This window comes from Echinops telfairi, unplaced genomic scaffold (genome assembly GCF_000313985.2).
Source record: "Echinops telfairi isolate 266 unplaced genomic scaffold, ASM31398v2 ScPeMD7_5868;HRSCAF=6743_0, whole genome shotgun sequence".
NCBI classification, from domain to species: Eukaryota; Metazoa; Chordata; class Mammalia; order Afrosoricida; family Tenrecidae; genus Echinops; species Echinops telfairi.
In genome coordinates this window covers 190,028-195,402 of record NW_022109767.1, presented here as the reverse complement: position 1 = coordinate 195,402, position 5,375 = coordinate 190,028, and positions in this window count along the sequence as shown.

The following is a 5,375-nucleotide window of genomic DNA, read 5'->3' as shown; positions in this document are numbered from 1 at the left end:
AGAACTAGGCAGCACATGGAGATGGGCATTGCAGACCAAGGAAAAACATGTACATAGGCAAGTAAGGTATATAGAAGAGAGTTTATTGGGAAACTTTTCAAAGAGGTATTGCTCAGAATGCAATGGGAGGGCTTAGCAGGTGCAGATCATGAACATGCTTATAAGCTGGATAATATAGAATGGACAGTGTAGGAAATACAACGGAGATCCATGGAAAGAGGCAGATTTATACTTGGGTTTTATATTGCTCCGGGTGTCATGTAAGGACAGACTTGAATGAGGACAAACTAAGCTATTGCTGTCAAGTAGACTCCAACTCAAGGGGCCCTCACACATTACAGTGGAGAATGCTCTATAGGGTCTTCGTGGCTATAATCTTATGGAAATAGATCACCAGGAATTTCCTCCACTGTACCACTAGCTGGGTTCAAATTGCTAAACTCCACCCCCACCCCCAAATCGCCAATCTTTAGGTTAGTTAAGCACAAATTTCTTGCACCACTCAGGGAACCAAGGGCAGAATAGAAGGTTGAAACTGTTTGCAGAACTCTGCAGGGATACCAGCAAACATGAAAGATGTAAGTTTGAGCCAGACAAGCAGATAGTTAAAAGTGGCCATTGGGGAGGCAGTAGGCAGGGGAGAGATTATGAACTGGACTTTGTAAGAAAGTGCATGGTTGCAAGCAGAGGTAATTTTCAGGGTTAGAGTAATGGGATATGGAGGTTGACATAATTCTGGCAGAAAATTAATACATTGGATTTTGTATAGGTTAAATGTGAAATGATAAGACAAGAATATATTCAATAGACTGTTGATTAATTTATTTATTCACACGGAAAAATGTTATCTAGAGAATGCCAGGCACTCTTGTAGTTTTGGGAATTTATCCATGATGGACAAATAGAAAAATAAGCAATAAACATAAATGAAAACAGATACTATAACAAAGAAAGGTTATAAATTATATTATAAATACAAACAGAACACAATAGGTACATGGAACTGTGTGTGACCTCCTCCCTGGGGGACAGACAACTGAAAAGTGGATGAAGGGAGATGTCGGACAGGGAAAGATATGACAAAATACCCATTTATAAACTATCAAGGGCTCATGTGGGAGGAGGGAGTGGGGAGGGAGGGGAAAAATGAGGACCTAATGTCAGGGGTTTAAATGGAGAGAAATTTTTTGAGAAACGATGTACAAATGCGCTTTACACAATTGATGTGTGTATAGATTGGGATAACAGTTGTATGAGCCCCTAATAAAATGTTAAATAAAAAACAAACAAACAAACAAAAAATAACATAATCTGAATACCTACAAATGAAGTATATTAAAAAAAAAGAAAGAACACAATAGAAAGATGAAGATTGGCCTACAATCTCTATGATAGGTAAGATTTTGTGTCAACTTGGCTGGGCCAGGATTCTTAGTGGTTTCACAGTTAAGACCTACTAATCCTCCATGATGAGCTCTAACACAATGTAATCATCTCCATCATGAGACTGGTTTTGAGCAGTCAATCAATTGAAAAGAATTTTCCTCAGGGAGGCTGACCTACTTCCAATATAAGTGGGTGCTGTGGAAAAGCTTGCTTGCTTTTTGTTGGGTCTGGATCTTGCATCTGGCTTGTCCATCTCCAGTTCTCTTTGAACTTGAGCCAATGGCCCGACATCTGATTTGTCTACCTTGGACTCATTCTCCTGTACAGCCACAAGCCTATCATTTTGAGGATCTTGGATTCATCAGCCCCCGCAGCTGTGTGAGTTGGGATAAGCCCCAGCCTAACACTTGACCCATTGACTTCCTACTTGCCCATGTCTACAATTTGGTGAGCTATTTTCTTGATGTAAATTTCTCTTTATATGTGCACATGTAAGCATCTCTGCTTTTGCTTCTCTAGAGATCCCAGCCTAAGGTAACTGTCATCACAGGTTGTGTGAGAAGTTGACATAAGCAATGACTGAAACCCAGTGACACACTTGGCCATCCAACTGTTTTAGGAAAAATAAGTCCAGACACTGGAATAGCTGTTCCAAGGCACCAAGAAATAGTGGAGCCAGTGGAGGCTTTGCGTCAGAAGAGTGAAATGATCTGACTCACATCTAGCAAGATCCTTCTGGCTGCCAAATGAGATGTTGCAGCAGAGCAAGACAGGAAGCCGAAACCGGGGAGGAGGGTGCTGCAGGAATACAGGTGAGATAAAATGGTGGCCTGGACTAGGGTGATTATGGTGGCTATGGGTTGGATGTACAATTTGAAGGATTTGCAATTAGATAGGCTCTGAGATAAAGAGAGAAACCCTCAGTACAATCGTATGCTGGTTGAACAACCGATAGATGGACTCTGCTCAGGGCGAGAGAAAAATTTGAGCATCATCAACAGATTAGCATATTTAAATATTGGCAACAGGTAAGATCCCTGGAGGGAAAGATGTCTAAAGACCAGCCAGAGGGCTGAGTGAATCTTTGCAGATTAGCAGGAAGTCCGTGGGCTCCTCACATGTGGTCAGTGTAAGTAGCTAACCATGGTGAGAGAAAACTGTGAAAGTAGGAGAGGCCTCTGCACTCCATCAGGAAATACTATCCACAATACATAAAGCATGTCAGCACCCCAAGAAGAAAAAACAACTCAACAGAAACATAGGAACATGATTTTTTAAAATTGTTTTTTACGTGGCAATGTAAAAACATTGTACAGGCAAAAATTGTACAGGATCAAAAAAGAGATACATGTCTTGGTTAGTAATAAATCTCACGCTCCTGCCCTCTCTGCTGCCCGCACTGTGCACAAGCCTGGCCGTTGAGATCATGGCGGTCCGGAGCGTCCTCTTCCGCATGGTGCCCATCGGATGTTTGCCTCCCACACGGCAGGAGAGCGCCAAGTGACCGAGGTGCTCAAAGCGAACTTTCCTCGAGCCACAGCTGTCAAAGTCACCGACATTTCAGGAGGCTGCGGGGCCATGTACGAGATCCAGAGGCGTGTGTAGATGCACCAGATGGTTAACCAGGCCCTGAACGAAGAAATCAAAGGCATGCACGGACAGCGCATCTTCACCTCTGTCCCCAAACGCTGAGCCACAGACGCCTGCTGCAGCCTCCCACCAGAGACCCTGGGTGACTGTGACTCGCCACCAGGCTACCCCAGGCACTGTCTAAAAACTTGACCTGTTTTGTTCATAGCCAATTCCAAGTTAACACTCTAGAGAGAGATGTTATCTACTTAGATGTCCGTGAAAGGGACCAGGCATGGAAGCTGGAGAAGGCTGCTTCCAGGGTCTTCTGCCAGAGCGAGCTCCTCTATGGGCAGTGCTGTGCTTCTGCTGCAGAGGCAGCCGGAGTGCCAGCTTCTGTGTCTCGTGACGAGACAGTCTTTACATAGCTGTATCTATAGGTATATATAATAAATACATTTATATATACATGCAAAAAAGAAATTGTACAGGATCAACATCGCCTCGATGGCAGTGAGTTTGGTTAGGGTTTGAAGCCAGTACTTAATGAACGTGAATTTAGAATATGAGGCCACTTCAAAAATTTGACAATACAGAAAGCAGGCAAGTATTTGAGGGAAGGCATTTTGAGTACACACCTGGTGGACGGGTATGTTGAGCTTAATTGGTTTATTGAAACAAGCACCATCACTTATCTACTTTGTGCCAGAAGGAAGAATGAATTACATACTCTGAAGGAGACCGTCCACATGGAGCCAATCAAACCCAAACAAATAAACACAAAACTGCCATCAGCACCAACGAGACAAAGAAAGAGCTCAAATAGCAAGATCTACCAGGGTTTGTTTAGTCCTGTGCTGGAGATGAATCAGTTCTGAGTCTTGGAAAAGCAATATTAGACACTAGAAAAACATCCAGTGCTGTGGGGCAGGAACACATGGCTGTATCCGCCAGACCTTCGATGGGTTCTTCCTTAATGATATTCCTGGATGGCTCCAACAGTAGACTCAAGAAGCTACCTTCTCTGTCCTCATTTGCTTGGTTTGACACTTTGAAACTTAAAGATAAAGGAGTCCAATGAATCTCATTACTTCTTTCAATGGAGAGGCCTAGCACCAATAGCACTTACAAGTATCACTCAAAAGAATACTGTGTGGCTTCTTTTATCATGGGTGGCCCCTCAAAGCCTTTTCAACTTCTCTGAGAGCCTCATCAACTTCCTTTTTTGTTTTTATTTTTTAAAATTTTAAGCAATTTTATTGGAACTTCATCCATACATCACACAATTCAGTACGTAGTTCAGTCACATTGAGAAGAGTTGTACAATCATTGTCACAATCCATTTCTTGCTTTAAAAAAAAAAAGAATCCCTCTTTTCTGGGCTTGCAGGTCAGACCTGCAAAGGTGAGTGTCGCACCTCACAAAGACGGTTCATTAGTTTTCTATTGCTGCATCACAAGTAACCACAAACACTGCAGCTGGAAACATTGCACGTTATCTCTGCTTCTGTGGGTCTGGAGGACACAATCTAGCTAGATTCTTTGGTAGGGTGGATATTGACTAAGGTTTGACAGGAGAAGGAAGAATTTTCTAAACACACCCAGGTGGTTGATAAAACTGGATTCCCTGTTGCTATAAAATGTGGTCTTCAGTTTCTTTTAAGGTATTTGAGGAAGACATGTATAGTTCTTTGCCACGTGGGCCTCACAATGAAGACATCTCACAATTGTCTCCTTGCTTCTTCAAAGCCAGCAAAGAAGGGAGGGAGAGTGAAAGAGAGAGATGGTGCCATCTTATGTAACTGATGCATGCAATCCCTACATCCTTGCCATAGCCTACTCATTAGAAAACAAATCACTGGGGGCTGGCCCCAATCCCAACTAAGTGGACAGCTGCCCTTCCCCCAGAATAATTTATTTCAGAGGACAGCACTGAATCTGCAGCTCCGGGAGAGGGACTTGTCTGATCAGAGCACACGGGAGCAAATGAAGGGGGAGGAATAGAGAGTGGAGCACATCCTGGCCCACCAAACTTTGAGGATGATATTCCTGCTCAGAGCAGCCAATCCACAGAGAAGACCATATGGCCAGCCCCACAATGAGACATGACATCCCTCACTGACATATAGCCCTACAGGCCACAGCACTGGAGACACAGTGTGGGAATTGTGTCCAATCTTATCCCATCACACCAAGGCAAAACACTGAGAGCGTGCAACAGAACAGCAAGGGGAACAGAGCAACGAAGTCCCCAGGGAATACCAAAAATAGACTTTGGGGCCAGGGCTTGGTGCCCCATCAGACTCGATTGGAAAACACTCCTAACGGCTAACAAACAGCCCTTGAACTAACTACAAGTGTTTCTTTCTTGTTGTTGTGTTTTGTTTTTTTGTCATTGACTTGTTGGTGTTGTTTGATTTT